The 20422-nt window shown below is 36.7% G+C and overlaps 2 protein-coding genes across 16 annotated transcripts in view; one reads left to right on the top strand and one right to left on the bottom strand.

Moving 5' to 3' along the window:
- The window catches only part of Bsg (immunoglobulin domain-containing protein Bsg), a 222577-nt gene extending 210948 nt beyond the window's left edge, over nucleotides 1–11629 (bottom strand). For 9 of the 15 annotated variants that reach the window (XM_067767600.1, XM_067767612.1, XM_067767603.1 and 6 more), the window contains exon 1: nucleotides 11228–11628. The gene's annotated coding sequence lies outside the window, so the exon portion shown is untranslated. Of the gene's footprint in view, nucleotides 1–9467; nucleotides 9618–9675; nucleotides 9863–10718; nucleotides 11164–11227 lie in introns of those variants that run through there. The other 6 variants (XM_067767601.1, XM_067767613.1, XM_067767608.1 and 3 more) reach the window with 6 other exon arrangements.
- Nucleotides 11630–16116: 4487 nt separating this feature from the next.
- Nucleotides 16117–20422, top strand: part of Mcr (macroglobulin complement-related) — a 71804-nt gene continuing 67498 nt past the window's right edge. The window contains exon 1 of the mRNA XM_067767596.1: nucleotides 16117–16282. The gene's annotated coding sequence lies outside the window, so the exon portion shown is untranslated. The remainder of the gene's footprint in view (nucleotides 16283–20422) is intronic.

Genomic DNA, 20422 nt, shown 5'->3' with positions numbered 1-20422 from the left:
GGAACTGTACACATTTATACATTCATATGTATGTATATACATTCGAGCTAGTGTTGTTAGTTGCTTTGGCATAAATGCAACACTAAATGTTGTGGTACAATTTGCAATAGAGTCATTCCGCGAAAATGTGCGCCTCAACTGAAAAGCTCATTGACTTTAAACTACACCATTTCCAGTTGTAAATGAGATCAGATATAAATGCGAAAGCGTCATATGGTAAAGAGAATAGTCAATTGTAAATGCGAAAGCGTCACTTCGATATGAGGATAGTCACTTGTAAATGAGAAAACTGTAAATTAAATTTCGAAAGCGTCAATTGTAATTGAGAATAGTCAGTTGTAAATAAGAATAGTGAATTGTAAATGCGAAAGCATCATTCGAAAATGAGAATAGTCAATTGTAAATGCAAAAGTGTCACATGGAAATGCGAATAGTCACTTGTAAATGAGAAGGCGGCATTTGAAAATTAGAAAGCGTCAGAGGTAATTTCGAAAGCGTCAGTCGTAAATGCGAATAGTCAATTGTAAATGCGAAAGCGTCGTATGAAAATGAGTATAGTACTTGTATATGAGAAATGAAAATGAGAAAGCGTAATTTGTAATTGAGAATATGTACTCAGTTATAAATAAGAAAGTATCACTTGAAAATGCGTAAGCGTCATAGTCATAGTCATAGAATAGTCACTTGTAAATGAGAATAGTCAGTTGTAAATGAGAATAGTGAATTTTAGATGCGAAAGCATCATTTGGAAATGAGATAAGTCAATTGTAAATGCGAAAGCGTCACATAGAAATGCGAATAGTCACTTGTAAATGAGAAGGCGTCATTTGAAAATTAGAAAGCGTCAGAGGTAATTTCGAAAGCGTCAGTCGTAAATGCGAATAGTCAATTGTAAATGCGAAAGCGTCATATGAAAATGAGTATAGTACTTGTAAATGAGAAAGCATCAAATGAAAATGAGAAAGCGTAATTTGTAATTGAGAATATGTACTCAGTTATAAATAAGAAAGTATCACTTGAAAATGCGTAAGCGTCATATGGAAATGAGAACAGTCACTTCTAAATGAGAAAGCAGATCCAAACTATGTAGAAAATTTTAGGAAACATTGTTTAGCAAACCCTCTGAGCTAATTTCGGCATCACTTCCAGATGTTTTCGGTATTGTTCTCCGGATGAGTTCCACATTATTTCGGGATCATTTCAAAATTAAATGGATTATTTTAGACCGTTTCGGGAATAAGTAGTATTTTAGCACTAGTTCGGGACCATTTAAAAACTGTTTACAAAATGATCTTGATGGTGACAACTGACCTTACGTCGGACACCGATCATATCACGGCAGTTTTTGACTTTCAGGTGCAGAACATAAGGGATATGCCTAAACAGTGGCACGAAAATGGAAAAGGGAATGGAGCTGGAATGTACTCAAAGCATCTTCAGGTAAAACAATCATGCTGACTTCCTCACTAATGCAGTGTCTTCCAGGCGGAGGTCTATTCCATGGAGAGTACGGTTCCGAAATGCACACAAGCGGGGCAGACAGTTCCTTACGACCACAGCTGGGTTATCTCCTTATGGTCATGTTTGGATAGGAAAGGAACCGCCTTTCTTCCCAAGCTAAAGAAATCTGCAGTGAGAGATTTAACGGATGTGTTGGCCACTGCGCTGTTGCACCAATGCGTATATCAACTAGCTCCCTCTGCAGAAGCTGTCAGGATGAGGAGAAAGAGGAGTCGATTCATCACTTTCTCTGCCGATGTCCACGACTGCAAACAAGACGACTCAGATTTCTGGTTGCACGGTTTTTCGACAGTCTGGCAGAGGTTGGGGAAGGTGGATCTTTAACTCCTACTTAAGTTCATCAGAGAAAGCAAGTGGTTCAAGGGGAACCACTACAAATTAATCTCCCGGCACTCACAATGTCGCCCTCTTAACCTAACCTAGGTATGGTCGTTTCATTCAAGCTATTTCGCGACTATTTCAGGATAATTTGAGATACTTTGTCTTATTGATTTTCCGACAGGGTGGATAATTAATGTATGTATACAGAAACGATTTAACAAGAGATGACCGAAAATCTTTCCAATATACTCAATAATTTGAGACAATATCTAGATACTTTGGGATTGCTTTTAGCGATAACCTCGAGATGTTTTAGGGACCATTACGGGACTGTTTTGGGATAAATGCGGGATACGTTTCCGTGTAGTTCAGCGACCGTTTTAAAAAACTAATACGTAACTATATTTTTTTAATACTGTTAACTAATTGTTTCGAAGCTATGCGAAGTTGTTTTCGGGACCATTTTGGGACTATTTTTAGGATCAAATTAAAACTATTGGACCCACTGCTGGGGTAAGCCTAGAAATCTAAAGGATATCGCCGTTTGTAAACTTACAATTTTTCTCTAATATCAATTACAAAAACCATTGTATAAAGCAATATGAGCAAAGCTCGCAAATTAATAACATATGATCATAAAGGATAATGGTTTTTGTCATCAAGTGCTACTTTGGACTGAGTGGACAATTAAAAAATTAAGACCTTTCTCGACGAACAAAAATTGGATTGAAAGAGTTCGCTGGCTAATCAATGATGTGCGAGTTTATGAAGCCACAAAGTAAACATGCAAAACTGCTTTGCAGTAAAGTAAAAGTTAGTGGGTACTTTGCCGCTAGTTAGGTTCTAATTAGTTGCGAAGGGGAAATTATTTTGTGCTTCATTTTTTTTTTTCTTGACGTTATATAAAAATATCGACGTACCCTCAAAAGACCGAATTATAGTAAAGTGATCGAAATACGACTTGGTGGGTATTTTGGCGCTAATTAGTAGCTAATATAAACGACAAAATACCATTTCGATCAATGAAGTCAGTTTTTACGAAGGTGCTTGTTTAACTCAACGTGAGCTTACCGAAGCACCCAAAAAAAGTACTTCGAAAAGAGCGGCAAAATTATTTTCATCGCAACTCATTTTCGGCTAATTAACGCCAAAATACCAACCTAGTAATGTTCTTAACCGCCGAAGTATTTCTCTAACGTCATGTTCATGTATGAGCTTCAAGTAATAAAGAATGACTTTATTTTCCAAAAATTCAATGTTTATAAAAAACAAGTAAGGAAGGCTAAGTTTGGGTGTAACCAAACATTACATACTCAGCTGAGAGCTTTGGAGACAAAATAAGGAAAAATCTCCATGTAGGAAAATGAACCTAGGGTAACCCTGGAATGTGTTTGTATAACATGGGTACCAAATGGATGGTATTAAAGAGTATTTCAAAAGGGAGTGGGCCTTAGTTCTATAGGTGGGCGCCATTTCGGGATATCGCCATAAAGGTGGACCAGGGGTGACTCTAGAATGTGCTTGTACGATATTGGAATCAAATGAAAGGTATTAATGAGTATTTTAAAAGGGAGTGGGCCTTAGTTCTATAGGTGGACGCCTTTTCGAGATATCGCTATAAAGGTGGACCAGGGGTGACTCTAGAATGTGTTTGTACCATATGGGTATCAAATTAAAGGTATTAATGAGGGTTTTAAAAGGGAGTGGCCCTTAGTGGTATATGTGAAGGCGTTTTCGAGATATCAACCAAAATGTGGACCAGGGTGACCCAGAACATCATCTATCGGGTACCACTAATATATTTATATATGTAATACCACGAACAGTATTCCTGCCATTTCCAAGACATTTTGCCCTGCAGAACTTTTTCATTTTCTTCTACTTAATATGATAGGTGGCACACCCATTTTACAAAGTTTTTTTTTAAGTTATATTTTAACCAATCCAATTACAATGTTTCATCCTTTTTTTCATATTTGGTATAGATTTATGGCATTCTTTTAAATTTCTCGTAATTTTCGATATCGAAAAAGTGGGCTTGGTCATAGTCGGACTCCGCCCATTTTTAATACCAAGATAAAGTGAGTTCAGATAAGTGCGTGAACAAAGTCTAGTAAAGATATATCGATTTTTGCTCAAGTTATTGTGTTAACGGCCGAGCGGAAGGACAGACGGTGGTCTGTGTATAAAAACTGGCGTGGGTTAAACCGGTTTCGCCCATTTTCACAGAAAACAGTTATCGTCGTAGAAACTATGCCCTTACCAAATTTCACAAGGATTGGTAAATTTTTGTTCGACTTATGGCATTAAAAGTATTCTAGAAAAATTAAATGAAAAAGGGCGGGGCCCGCCCATTTTGAAATTTTCTTTTATTTCTGTATTTTGTTGCGCCATATCGTTACTGGAGTTGAATGTTGACATAATTTACTTATATACTGTAAATATATTACATTTTTTGTTAAAATTTGACTTTAAAAAAAAATTTTTTTTTAAGTGGGCGTGTTCGTCGTCAGATTTTGCTAACTAACTTTTTAATAAAAGGTGGCCAAACGAAAATTTTTCCTGGACAAACGATGGGCAAGCGACGGACATATGATTTAGCACAATAAAGCGAAACAAAAAATTTTTTGGTTTTTTCGAAAAAAAAAAACATTTTTGTTATAACTTTTTAACAACGGGTGTACAAACGAAAATTTTTCCTGGACAAACGTGGACAAACGAAGGAGAAATGAATGGCATTTGGTTTTTTTAATTACTCGTATATGGAGGCGCCAACTTCACACACGATTTTTGTTTTTTGAAATAACTTTTTAACAAAAGGTGGACAAACGAAAATTTCTCCTGGACAAACATGGACAAACGATGGGCAAACGACGGACATACGATTTAGCACAATAAAGCGAAACAAAAATTTTTGTGTATGGTTTTTTTAATTATTCGCCCAAGTAGGTGCCAACTTCACAGGGCTACACATTTAGTAATAGGAGTAACGTTCCTGCCAAATTTCATCATGATATCTTCAACGACTGCCAAATTACGGCTTGCAAAACTTTTGAATTACCTTCTTTTAAAATTGGGCGGTGCCACGCCCATTGTCCAAAATTTTACAAATTTTCTATACTGCGTCATAACCTACCAAGTTTCATCGCTTTATCCGTCTTTGGTAATGAATTATTGCACTTTTTCGGTTTTTCGAAATTTTCGATATCGAAAAAGTGGGCGTGGTTATAGTCCGATTTCGTTCATTTTAAATAGCGATCCGAGATGAGTGCCCAGGAACTTATGTACATACCAAATTTCATTAAGATACCTCAAAATTTACTTCTTCTATATCATTTTGATATATAGAAGTCTATATCTATCTTGATTAGTTTATGCCGTTACGGATTACCATTATGCGAACAAAGTTAATATACTCTGTGAGCTCTGCTCAGCTGAGTATAAAAATCGATTGGAAATTTCCCATCCATTGGAATGACCCAATACCATTTTTATGTTGTATGTAAGTCAAACAACCAAGCGACGAACCAAACCAAATACGCTGTCTTGCTTTGTGTGGGCCTACATTGCAAATATTTTGGTATGTACTACATATGTATGTATGTTTGTACGTATTTCCAATGCATTGCAATATACAGTTAGTTTATAATACAAATGTAATATGCATAGATATTTGTTAGAACTTATTTGTAGTCTAGCAGGGAGCGCCGCATCGTGGGATATTTTGAAAGAGCTTGAAACAAAAGTAAATATCTTGCCGGTTATTTCCTCTCGATTCTTATCTTGTTTTTGTAGTTACATCTGAGCTATGTAGCCGGTGTGATATTTCTTAGTAGGAGATCAGTCCGCTTTCCATTTATGTGAGCCTAAAGCCATAGCAACAAACTTTCGAATAATTTTTCCTACTTAGTGTGCAATTTCTTCTTCATCTATTGTTGTTGTTGTTGTTGTAGCGATAAGGTTGCTCCCCGAAGGCTTTGGGGAGTGCCATTAGGTGCTAGCCCGACCATCTCGGGAACGATTTATGTGGCCACATTAAACCTTCAGTCCATCCCCTCCGTCCCCACCCCCAAGTTCCATGAGGAGCTTGGAGTCGCCAGAGCCTCGTCTGTTAGTCAAACAGGATTCGCCTCGGATAGGTGAGGTTGACAATTGGGTTTCGAGAAGCTATATATTGCGCTGGCAACCTGAAGGGTTGCGCTACACAGCCCCTTGAATCTGGTATTTTAGTCGCCTCTTACGACAGGCATACCTACCGCGGGAATATTCTGACCCCCTAACCCGCTGTTAAAGAACAGTGTCTCAGAATTGGATTAAAGAAACCATATATTAAATTAGTTACTTAATTGGCGCCTAACCGTTTAAATGGTTATGGCCGTTCAACAAAACGTGCCAGCCGTTTCTTGTTGCCCTCCATCTGGTGCTTTTAGCGGAGTGGCCCGCCCTCTTCCTTTGCTTGTAGCTGAGTTCCAATAAAAAAATTCTTTCTATGGTCTAGCCACCTTAGCCGCTGTTTTTTAATACGATGTTCTACTTATGTTGACGTCTACAATATCCCAAGGCCTTCGGGAAGTGTCCTTATCGTTACAACAACGTGTGCTTTTACTATCGAAAACTTCCAGAGCTGTCTTGTTGTTGTAGCGGTAAAGATACTCCCCGAAGGTTTTGGGGAGTGTTATCGATGTTGTGCAGCGCCTCCTCATCTGATGTTTTCATGGTCCATACTTCTATACCATATATGTAGCAGGATGTGTACGATAAGAGCATGATTTTCGTTTGCCGAGAAAGGACTTTACATTTCAATTCCCTACCCAGCCAATGTAGCATTCATTTACAAGAGTGATTTTCGCTGGATTTCAAAGCTGATGTTGTTGATTGTGTAACTGCTGGTTCGCAAATAAAAAAGAAAGGAAATTAAAAGATTCAATAATGGCAGAAGAACTTAGGCCGATAAATACATTGCCGAACATAGAAAAAATTCTGGAAATTGTAATAAAAAATCAACTGCTTAATTACTTAGAAAATAATAAAATCCTTATAAAGGAACAATCCGGTTTCCGAGAAAGGCACTCTTGCGAGACGGCGTTAAATTACGTCATATCTACCTGGAAGGAAGAGCTGAGCCTAAAAAAACATATAGAAGCAGTTTTCATTGACCTGAAAAGAGCGTTCGAAACAATTGATAGGAATATAATGCTCGATAAACTACAAAAAATTGGTATTAGGGAAAATGAATTGCAATGGTTTAGAAGCTTCTTATCAGACCGGAAACAAAGAACAACCATCGAGTCAGTAGTCTCATCCGAGGCACAAGTGGACATAGGTTTACCACAAGGGTCGGTATTAGCACCAATCCTGTTCAACATTTACATAAACGATATATCATCAGCACTGAAATATAGTAAAGTCAGGTTGTTTGCAGATGATGCGCTACTTGAAGTAAATGAAACTGACATTTCAATAGCAAGGAGCAAAATGCAAGAAGATTTGGACTCATTGTATAGATGGCTTTGCACTAATAAACTCAAGCTTAACGTTAACGAAACTAAGTTCATGGTTTTATCTAGTACGCCAATTACACGGCTCAAGTATCCTTGTGCCAATTAGCAATTTGTACAAGGATTTGCCGGTGTGTGTACTGGTTGCGCTATTTGCGCAGAGAACTGCGCTAAAATCAAAACGATTTTGATATTTACGCATGTCTGCAAATATTGCACATGCTTTTTTCTTCGTGTGTGGTGAATCTTACACAGTTTACCTGTGGTTCCTGATAATATAACATCATTAATTATTGCTTAAAAATGTTAATATCGAAGGCGTAAGGACCATCTCTAGCTTGTAACAGGAATTCACACAAATTCAATAATACATAATAATTTTTTATACAATAAGAACACATGTTTCATTTGTTGCGCTAGTTGAAAAATGAATATTGCGCAGTGCTGCAATGAGTTGAGCTCTTGCAACTAAAATATAAAAATTAAAAATACAATGGAAAATAAACGCTTCTGGTGCGAGTTTTTCGACTTATACTGTGAATTGCCAGCACTTTGAAAAATAAATAGTGTTTTTTTTTTCCATTAATGCCTTTTTTATACAATTAAAACACATGTTTCATTTGTTGCGCTACATTAAAAATGAATATTGCGCAGTGTTTTTGAGCCGTGTATGTCAAAATTTTCATTTGCACAAATTCCGTCGTTTTATATTTGCGCATGGCTTTTGTGTCATGTATGGGCCGTCTAGGACGACCAATAGAGAATCACTTAATTTTGATCCAAAAATAATGAATACGAGCATTGAGGATGTCAAAATATTTAAGTATTAGGGATCCTGATTGACAATAAACTGAGGTTTACAGATCATATTGATTATATTGTTGCCAAAATGGGCAAAAAAATTGGATTTTGGAAGAGATCGTGTAAACTTATTAGTAAGAAATATAAGTTAAAAGTTTATAGATCCATCATAGAACCGCGCTTTTAATATTGCCCTACAATATTCTTTATTGCTAATGAAACACAAGTAGACAGGTTACAAATTATGCAAAACAAAGCTATGAGATTTATATTGAAAGTGAGGTACGACACTTCCATAAAGAGTATGCTTGATGCACTAAACTGGCTGAGCGTGAAACAGTTGATATTTTACCATAGTATGAAATTTGTATTTTATATCAAGCATGGCAAATTACCAGCCTACCTAAGTGAAAAACTTGTTTATGTAAGTGAAACCCATTCTTACATAATCAGGGAAAATAATAATTTTAGATTACCTCTTCTCAAAACAGAAATGGACAAGCAAAATATATTTTACAAAGGCCTGAAATGTTTTAATGAACTACCTAATCATGTTAAAAATTGTGAAAACTTAAACACCTTCAAAAAAAGTTTATTAGAATATTGCAATAAGATAAAATATTTTGTATCTGTATTTCATGTTACTGATTCTTGAGCGTACACGGCAATCCAAATAGACACAGAGGAACCTTATGCATCAGGTCAAATACATATATTGCTCGCAATCAAATTAGGAAAGAATTCCTGAAGATATCGTCCCTGACAAACAGTTGGAGTGTTCATGTGAATCACGTATATTCCTACAACAATTATATATTATAATTAATTATGTTTACATAAAAGCAGGTACAGGGAGGATTGGAAACACGTCCTTTCCAACCGTCCGATAAGAGTGGCTTATTCTGCTGAGCTGCTAGCTTTTGGGTTGACCGGAATCAAATGCATTCCGACAGCATAAATAATTAAACTGCGTAATCATACGTCTTGGAGTAGGGCAGGATTGAGAACACGTCCTTGGAACCTCCCAATGATATAACTCCAAAACTCGCCCGTTGGGACCACCAGTTCCCGTGCTGATCGGAATCTCATGCATTCCGACACCCCAAACGCTAGAAATCCTATTATTATTAAAATTATTTATAAATTGTAATAATCTAAGTTTTAGGCTTAAAACTCCGTAATAATAAATAAATAATAATAATAACAACAGCAAAAAATTAATAGTTAAGCACTACAGGTTTCAATGGCTAACCAAAATTATACCAACAACGTTAACGCCTGAGCCATATGTATTTCGGTTTATCAATAAAAGGTAGAATCACCTGCCTCTTAGACAGTTTAGAAAACTCGTTCTAAAGTTATGCAGTGGAGACGAATGAGAACAGGTTCTGTTGAAACCCAGAAAACTGGGCATCCCAACAGACTGGTTGGAGAAGCACCACCTCCCAGGCACCAAAGGAGCCCTTTGCGTAAACACTAGAAAGAAATCCCGAACTGAAGAAATCAACCGTTAAAAAAAACGAAGACAAAATACCTTCAGACATCCACAAAATAGGTCGGCAGATTAATATGCCACGAAATGCACGGTGAACGCCGTTCTTCATCACAACCAAACGATATTTTCGACCAACACATTTTCTGCAGGGCCGTTCACCTTTACTGTATTAGCTTCGACTTGATCCAGTTATGATTTTTGTTATATATTCAACCGAAATACCCCGCTGTGCAACGGAAAAATTACATCAAAAAAGTTTTGTGGGTGAGGCGATGACGGATGCCAATATGTACATATGTATGTGTGATTGTAAGTACTACTAAATGTTTGCTAACATATTACTACAGCGCTAGTGTAAATATGTAAGAATTTAAAATGGGTGTTTTGTGTCCAAGTAAACACGAGTGTACGCGCATTAGTAAGCGGTGAATCAAAGCTCATGCGAGTACACATGATCGTAGAATAAGCTGAATTAAGACATTGATACCAGCGCGTTGGTGAAGTTTAAATCATTTGCAAATATGTATGTAGATACTCCAGCCATGATTATATATTTTCAAACACATCGTGTGCGCTGCACTTGCATTAGCTATGTGAATATAGTATGTATGTATGTATGTCCTTATATATTTTTAGGAGTATGCTAATTGCATTTGCATAAAATTGTATTTTACTAGTGAATTTTTGGAGAACGACGTTCAAAAAATATAAAAAAAAAATACAATAAAAAATTAAAGTTAAACGTAAATTGCTAATTGTATGCTTAACCACACATTTGGCAAAAACAAAAATAGAATTGAGGTGCTCCGGGCTACTAGTTGACAGACGCACCGCACGATTTGCACAGACCCATAGCGGTCATGTTGGCCATTGCGGGAGCACCCAATTTTTTTTTAATTTTTTTGATAAATGGTTTCACACACGCATTACTTTGATCTTTCACCTGGTGTGCCTGCCCGCTGATTGCAGAGCCAAAGAGGCACACAAACTCACCCATATATGTAAGTATGTATGTACATGATATCCTCTTATGGTTATGTATATTGTTTGCATATACATATATATACACTTAAAAATTTTACCTTACGGTATATTCCTATGTATTTTTCATTTATGCAATAATCGCGTACAACAACAACGGCAACTAACTTAAGAACACAACATACTAAATGTATTTTTTCTACTTTCTAAAGAAAAATGGCACAAACCCACTATAAAAATGAAAAAAAAAATTTACATATGATGAGACACGAGAACGGGGCATTGACAAAAAACAAAAAAATTCGTCCGATGGCCACGGACGGCAATGACGAAATTCTTTGCCGTTCCCTTATGTTTGCTGCTTTAGCAGTATGTCTGCTTTGTGTTGGTATTTTTCGTAGTATGATGATAAATGGTACAGGTGTATGAGTAACAATGGAGTATATAGTGTGCGGATTAAATATGGTACTGGAGTAGATAATGGAGGAATGCTGGTTATGCGGTCGTGTCGGATATTGGAAGCGACGTAGGAGTATTGTTATGTATGTATAATCGTGGTCAATAATTGTTTTAAGATTATGTTAAGACATTTTTCACAAACTTTCTTCACCTTATTTTCACGACGAAAACCTGCTTCTTTCTTCCACGACGTTTCACTCCTCTACTTCGTCCTCATCTACGTTCTATCCACTAACCACCAAACACATTCAGTTCCAAAATCACTTCTCCTTTTTTATGCCTTCTGCCTTTGCCTTCTTTTCACTTTTCGATTTTTTCTCGTGCAGAATTTTTTTCACACTTTTTTCTTAAACTCATCACTGCACTCTTTAACTACCACTTTTGTTCATAATAATTTCATTATGGCAAAATGGATCGTCGTCGTTACACCTCGGACTATATAATTATTTAATTTTTACCTAAGCACAGAATACAGAATTTTATTTTCTTCTATTCTCCCATTGATGATGAATTTTTCACTTCGCTCGCACTTCAGTCAGCGAGTGACCTTAAATGTCGTAGGGTTGTAATATAGCTGTCAAAGTCAGACATAACTGTCGAACATACGGAATTTTTGAAACGAATCTAATTAGATTCGATTGACGAAGGGTTGTATTATTAGCTGTGAGTTTTTTACATCTGTTTGTAAATATATTTTCAATAATAAATGTGAAGTCTGAATATTTGTTTATTTTTGAGATATTTGACAAAATATTTACCGCTTTCAGAATAGCGGTGGTGAAAAACGTTGATGAACGAGTTTCTACCGTCATGACGGCCGTAATATTTTATTTCCTACCGCTATATTACGTTACGATGAGCTTCACCGTCTTCGTAGTTTCCACATGATTACATTTATATTGCAGCATTTTTGACAACGTACTCTTCCGCTATGTAGCGGCCGTTATATAGCAGCACCGCTTTCGAGGAAACCAAGCCTTTAAACTTTATATGGACTGCTAAGCGTCAAACTTTAAATACACCTTTGAAATTGCTGCGCATAAAATTTGTACTATGAAATTTCAATACGCATTATACTCAGATGTAACTGTAATTTTTAATTTAATTTTTAATTTTAATTTATTTATCAGTCTACAATTCTGACAATTTCAAATTAAAAATTCGAAAGAAAGCCGAAGCAAAGAGGATGGATATACTATCTATCCTCTTTGTCAATACATAATCCTTCCAAAGACTTTACTCGACTCTGCGCCACGTATCCTTGTCCCCCTCCAACTCCAAAATATTTTGATGTCACTTCTACCAGACTGTATGTAATATTTGTTCGAAATATGAGCCAAATCGGACATCATAGGACGCTTTCTATTCATGTATGTATTATGTGTTCCAAATATGGGCCAAATCGGACCACAAATACGATTTTTTTTAATATCTCGATCTTTGTGCAACCTAGCGGCGATTTTTTTTCATAGGTCGCTTTCTATTCTTGTACGTATTATGTGTTCCAAATATGAGCCAAATCGGACCACAAATACGATTTTTGTGCATATCTCGATGCTTGCGCCACCTTGCGGCAATATTTTTTTCATGGATCGCTTTTTATTCTTGCATGTATTATGTGTTCCAAATATGAGCGAAATCGGACCACAAATACGATTTTTGTGAATATCTCAATCCTTGCATCACCTAGCGGAAATTTTTTTTCACAGGTCGCTTTCTATTTTTGTATGTATTATGCGTTCCAAATATGAGCGAAATCGGACCACAAATACGATTTTTGTGAATATCTCGATCCTTGCGCCACCTAGCGGAGATTTTTTTCATAGGTCGCTTTCTATTCTTGTATATATTATGTGTTCCAAATAGGAGTCAAATCGGACCACAAATAAGATTTTTGTGAATATATCGATCCTTGCGCCACCTAGCGGCGATTTTTTCCCTATTATTGCATTGTCATCGGGTTCTGAACTATATTCCAAGTTTCAAGCTTGTAGCTTATCGGGAAGTTACCTAAATTTCAATTACAAAATTCGTTCACAATGACCGTGCATGCGGCCGTGCGGCCTGCCTGTCAAGTCAAGCTAAATAAAACCGTTTAAAAAGCACCACTTTCAAAACTGCCTTTTCACTTTGCAATGACTTACTCACTGAACGCATAGCAGTCAAAATAGAGTTGAAGGCTTCTACACCCTCTGTTGCAAAAATAACCGAAATTTTTCAAAATAAAAACAACCAGTGTACATTTTGATATAATTCTTTTTTATTATTGAGTATACTTTTCTTTCTCTTCTATACATTTCATTGCACGCTAATACAATTTGTCAAATGATTCGGAAATGTCCTTTTTAGGAACCTTGTCTAGTCCGTCGGTCGTCGCCTTTTGAATGCGGTCAATTAAGTTTTATTTATTTGAGTAAAAAATATTTTCAGTTCTGATTATATTTTTCTTTCACTCTCTAGAATTTTATGTTTGTAAGAAAATTTTAGACGTCTTTTTAATTTTTCGGGGCCCCAGGCAACTGCCTATTCTGCCTACTTGTTAATGCGGACCTAGGGGCAGGGATTGCAAATTAGTAGTTGTTTTTTTCCAAGCGAGCTTGAAAAAAACGCTTCAACTAGCTAAACAGTTTCATTATGGCAAAACCATACAGATGGTGGAAGTTCATCAGCTAAATGTTACTTTTTTTTAGCTGCTATGACATTTCTACTTCTAGCGCAGTATGTTTTTGAACTCATCCAGCGAATTACAAAAACAAAATACATGAACTGCGTGTGTTTGTTTGTATGTATATCACCCTGCCGCCACGCTGTTATTTTGTTATTTTTGTTTAACCGCACATTCGTATGTTCATTTCATTCGCTCGTTCACAATAGTGCCCTATTTTTGAATATGCATCACTATACAACACCATCAATCAGGTCGACAATTACCTAAGGGGTTTCAGTTGAAACCGCTTAGCCAACTCAACTCGATTACTTTTATTGTTGCTTTCCATGCAATTCGGTAAGCTAGCTAGTGTTTTAATTGTATTAGCTGGCAAGGAAATACAGCTAGTGTTTGTTGGTACAAATCGTTAGGGTGGACTTACCACTCCTCCGCTTTGGACTTGGTATGGTGTTTCATCAAAGTGGATAGATATATGTATATCTACCAGCTTTGCTTTCGGTACAAATGCGGCTGTGTGCTCGCCAAAATGTGGATTCTGATTTAACGTCACACACAGTATTTTTGGATGCCATCATTTATTTCTATCTATCTTCTTTGATGCAACCATAGCGGAATGATACAAGGTGGCAGCATGGTGACATACCTACAAACATAAATAAAAATGCCATGTACTTTGTTTTTGTAAATTCGATGGACAAATGTCAAAATCGTACTGCGCCAGAAGTTGATATATCAAAGCAAATAAAAAAAGTTTATAATCAGCTGTTCCATGCTGCCACCTTGTATCGTTGCGCCATGGATGCAACACAGCTGTACAGCCGGTAGCGTCAAAGAGGATAGATATATCTATCCTCTTTGCTGTTGCCATTGACCATTTTGCATACATGCTTATGGAAACATCAACTTTTTCCAATTTAATTTTTGATGTTGTAAAAGGCTGAATTAATATTGTAACGAATGTTAGCAGCACTGAACGATGCTATCGTCTCTAAGCCGATTCTAAGCAGTGACGTGAATGCACATCAATAATTCAATCATTATGTATCTACATAAACGAAACAATAACTGCGTCTACATATATGTACCATGTACGTATACGAGCAGCGGAGAGTCAATGCACAAACACATGCATATATCTGAGATACTCCTATAAGTATGCAATGAGAAAAACTATAAAATTGTGCAATTGTAGTTACAGCTGAGAAGTTTGAGAGCTGCTGGACTAGTAGATTCTGGAAGCACCTAGAAGATGCAAAGGTTGAAATCAAAGAGTATAAAAGGCGGCAGTTGTAGAGGCGCTGGAATTCAGTTTGATTTGAGTTGTCAAGCAGTTACGACTAAAGGCTCCATTACTGATACTTAGCACAGACTTGACTTGGCTTGCGAACTGTCACTTACAGTTCTGTTAAATTAACATTGCATGTTACTGATTACTCAAAACTTAACTTGACTTAGAATTCTGTTGAATTTTGATTTTCTATGTAAGTTCTAAGTGACGTTTATATTTTGAGATGCCATTTGTTTGTTTCCATTTCATTTTGACATTTGGTCATACAAATTGACATTTATTTAAAAATAAATTTCAACGCTGATTATGATGCCAGGTTGTATGCGCCAAGTGGAGTATAATCGTGGCTAAGTTGCCAAGTTTACGCCAAGTCAAGTCAAGTCTATGCTAAGTATCAGTAATGGGGGCTTAAGACGATATCTAGCGAACAATAGCAGTATTATTTTGAAAGTCAGTTTCATTTAAGCTATAAGTTTGGTTATTAAGCTATTCGTTGCACAGTTTGAGTGTTATTGTGAAGTATTTTAATAAAGGCCATTTTTTCATTATTCAATATTGGAGTTATTTATTCAACAGTTTAGCGATACGAACCTAGCAAAAGGGCAAATAAGAGGATTTGCAGCAAATTCGTTACAATATTAAATAAATATAAATAGATTACATATTTATAATCTGCACTTTTACATAATTATTTCGAATTATTTTCACAATTTTTCAAACTTTAATTAGGCGTTTTTGCATAAAACTGCAAACGGTCAAAAATTAGCGCACAAAAGTTTACTAGGCAACTCTGTCTAGTGAGAGAGCGATCAGCTGACACGTTCTTACGGAAAAAATCAAAATTGTTTTGATTTCTACGTTCCGGGCTACGTACGTACGGGCGTTGCACGTCGGTGAGTTTTCGTTTACATTGCACACTCATAAGATAGGTCGTGTCAGCTGACACGTTTTTTCTACGTACGTTCGTGAGTAACCACGGCTTTAGAGCTGGTTCGATGGCACAGGTGTTTGAAGTCTTCACGGCGCCACCTTGATTTCAAACTTAAAAGTTTTCTATAATAGATTGTGTTGGAGGAGGAAAACAGAAGTCATTCATTTGTCATCAACGCATTTGAGTGTTGTAAATTTGTATGTGTTATTTTTAATTTGTGTTTTACGATTAGTTTTAGTTAAATTAATTGTGGATTTGTTTGTAGAAAATGTAAGAAAAGTGGCAAATTTAACAAATAAAAATTGAAAAGCTTTAAAAGGTAAGCGTAAATTGGTGAAAGCTACGATAAACTTGGTAAGAGTAATGACCAACGCCTAGATGAAGACGGGCTTGACAAAAATACCTTTGCTACGCTGTGTTTGGTGTAATTTTGAGCTTTGTTGTTGGCACATGGGCGTTGACCACAAAAAAGGGGAATTTACTTTATTGCTAAAAACTGTTATTGAAAATAAAAAATGCGCCCGATTTGAGAGGAAAAAGCATATGATTTAATATGTTTAATTATTAAAAAACTAATGCATTATAATTTAAGTCTAAATGGAATGTTGCACAAGTGATAGCAGGTGACAGCGATGCCAGCAGGGCCGCTGCTACTGCCGCAAATGAACCTTCGTGGAATATGAATTTTAGCTGTTTCAGGGCTTCGAATTTTTTTCTTGTATTTGCGCTTGTCCAAAAAAGTAAAAAAGGCTTCCAAAATTGCATTTCTTCCACTTCACCTATTAAGCAGTTCGTCCCAATTGCGCTTTGACCCCTGGTCGAGTGCGCCCTTCGTTAATTAATTCTACATAAATATATTATGATTCATGGAAAAGGGTTGCAAAATATATACCTACATATATATCGATGTTTGTATGTATGCCCATATTTAGAGTGCACATACCGATTATGTTGTATTATTTTACAGTGCACTATTGGCGCGACAAGTCCCTAACAACTTTTTATGAATGATTATGGCCAAATGAGATATGAATATACATACATATGTACGTACATATGATAATATTACTGCAGCCAGTGCAGCAGCAGTTGTCGTTAGCAAAGTTAATACTCCATTCAGGGTGATCGCTTCAGTGCACGCCGAGCGGTCATGTACCTAGCTTCGGTTTGCTTTTTGTTGTTTTCTAAACAGCATATGCTGCTATTGTTACTATTTCCAGTTTGTTCGGGTGCCTACCTAGGCAGATGGGGAAAAATATCATAATTTACATTGGCACATTGTAATCATAAGTAAATACCATGCAGTCAAAACAACTGGTTATAAACTACATCACAATTTATGTGAATATCACACCCAACTATTCGAGGGGACTTAGAATATACTCGCGGCAGGTATACCTGGTATAAGACGCGACTAAAATACCACATTGATTCAAGAGGTTGTGTAGCGCAGCCCTTTCAAGGGATTGCCAGCACAATATACATATATGTAGCTTCTCCAACCCAATTGTCAACCTCACCTACCCGTGGCCAATCCTGTTTCTTAAATAGCCGAGGCTCTGCCGACCCAAATTTCATCATGGATGTCATGTATCTAGGGGGTGGGAGAGCGGTATGGCCTAGAAGGTTTCATGTGGTCGGGATAGTACCTTAATGGTGCTTCTTACCGGAATGTACCGGATCTGCATCTGGCAAAGGACGATCAACATCGATAACACTCCCAAAAACCTTCGGGGGTAATTCCATGAAGAGCTATTATGAAGTAATTTCGGAATTCTTCGAAGTTTCATGATATTACATATGTGACCCGGCCTATGGAAAGGCTTATGACTCAAAAAAAAAAAAAAAGAAAACTACTAAGAAACTGAAGAAATGCATTGTTTATCTTTAGCAGCTGTCGCAATTTCTTTTTTGAGTCATAAGCCACCTTTTCATAGGCCGGGTCATATAAGGAAACTTAGACCAAACCGCATATAAGCAAAAGAAAGTGTTCTACGAGGCATGGGACTCACGGTTCCTTAGATGCACTAAAAAAAAACTATGAATCTGTGGTTGGTACAAGCTTGGTCCTTCTCGAACTAGTCCATCAGCAGTAAACGTTTTTATACTCAGTTGAGCCGAGCTCACAGAGTATATTAACTTTGTTCGCATAACGGTACCCCGTAACGGCATAAACTAATCGATATAGATATAGACTTCTATATATCAAAATGATATGGGCGAAAAAAGAAATTAATTTAGCCATGTCCGTCCGTCCGTCCGTCCCTAAACACGATAACTTCAGTAAATTTTGAGGTATCTTAATGAAATTTGGTATGTTAACTCATCTAAGATCGCTATTTAAAATGAACGAAATCGGACTATAACCACGCCCACTTTTTCGATATCGAAAATTTCGAAAAACGGAAAAAGTGCGATAATTCATTACCAAAGACGGATAAAGCGATGCAACTTGGTACGTGGGTTGACCTTTTGACGCAGAATAGAATTATTGGTAAAATTTTGGACAATGGGCGTGGCACCCCCACTTTTAAAAGAAGGTAATTTAAAAGTTTTGCAAACTGTAATTTGGCAGTCGTTGAGGATATCATGATGAAATTTTGCAGGAACTTTACTCCTATTACTATATGTGTGCTAAATAAAAATTTGCAAAATCGGATGACGAACACGCCCTCTTAAAAAAAAAAAATCCTTGTGAAATTTGGTAAGGACATAGCTTCTATGACGATAACTGTTTTCTGTGAAAATGGTCGAAAACGGTTGAAGCCCCGCCCAGTTTTTATACACAGTCGACCGTCTGTCCTTCCGCTCGGCCGTTTACACGATAGCTTGAGCAAAAATCGATATATCTTTACTAAACTTAGTTCAAGTACTTAACTGAACTCACTTTATCTTGGTAATAAAAATGGGCGAAATCCACGTCCACTTTTTCGATATCGAAAATTTCGAAAAATGAAAAAAATGCCATAATTCTATACAAGATACGAAAAAAGGGATTAAGCATGGTGATTGGATTAGTTTTTTGAGGCAAAATAAAAATTTGGAAAAACTTTGTAAAATGGGTGGGACACCTACCATATTAAGTAGAAGGAAATGAACAAGTTCTGCAGGGCGAAATCAAAAGCCCTCGGAATCATGGCAGGAATACTGTTCGTGGTAATACATATATGAATAAATTAGCGATACCCGACAGATGATATTCTGGTTCACCCTGGTACACGTTTTGGTCGATATCTCGAAAAAGCCTTCACATATACAACTGAGGGACACTCCCTTTTAAAATACTGATTAACACCTTTCATTTGATACCCATATCGTACAAACACATTCTAGACTCACCCCTGGTCCACCTTTATAGCGATATCTCCAAAATGCATCCACGAATAGAACTAAGGCCCACTCCCTTTTAAAATACTCATTAATACCTTCCATTTGATACCCATGTCATACAAACACATTCCAGGATTACCCTAGATTCATTTTCCTACATGGTTATTTTCCCTTATTTTGTCTCCAAAGCTCTCAGCTGAGTATGTAATGTTCGGTTACACTCGAACTTAGCCTTCCTTACTTGTTTGAACTAGAACTTTTGCCACAAGTTTGGTGTTTCACTACAGGATGTGTACGCCTGTCGGTGTACGTACACCTGTGAGTAAAAAAGTTACAGCAAAAATCCGTTGGAAATTTTATCATATTTTTGGTTTTACTATTTTTCTTCTCTTAAAAAGAAAATTGCGGTATTCACATCAGCTCCTTATCAACTTATTTGCTTTAAAATTATTTCTTAGTGTAGGTTGTTTTTGAAAACTGTAAAAAATATAACCACATAAGGTAAGAGATAACCTTACGTATTAGAAAAGAATTGGAAACATTTAAAAATAATAATATACATAGCTATACATTTTTTATTCGAATAAATATATGTATGTACATAAGCTTGAGTGTAGAAGTAAAATTCTCTCTCGAGTCCTCTCTCGGAGTCTTGAACAATGGCTAGAAAACATAGCATGGCCCCTGTAATGATGAGCTATATGGGCTTTACGCAGATATGAAGACAGTGCAGCGAATAAAACTTAAAGGCTTCGCTGGCTAGGTCATGTTTGATGCATCACTGAAGACACTCCGGCCAAGAAAGTTTTTCAATCGACTCCCGTATTTGCAAGTAGGAGAAGGGGAGACCTCCAATGATTTTGGATAGTTTGAATATGGGTTGTTGTTGTTGTAGTGATAAGGTTGCTCCCCGAAGGCTTTGGGAAGTGTTAACGAAGTGATGGTGCTTTGCCGGATACAGATCCGGTACGCCCCGGTAAAACAGCTCCATTAAGGTGCTAAAGTCGACGCAAACACAAGGCGGAGTCAATCACGCCAATGTTGAGCTTGTGAATGAACATAACGCCAAGTAACACTCTACGATTTTCTAGAGATGGCAAATTAATTAGAAGCCTATTCCTGTATGGTG

This window comes from Eurosta solidaginis, chromosome 2 (genome assembly GCF_040869045.1).
Source record: "Eurosta solidaginis isolate ZX-2024a chromosome 2, ASM4086904v1, whole genome shotgun sequence".
Lineage (NCBI taxonomy): Eukaryota > Metazoa > Arthropoda > Insecta > Diptera > Tephritidae > Eurosta > Eurosta solidaginis.
The sequence above is the reverse complement of the archived record's forward strand: the minus strand, read 5'-3'. Positions and strand labels throughout refer to the sequence as shown.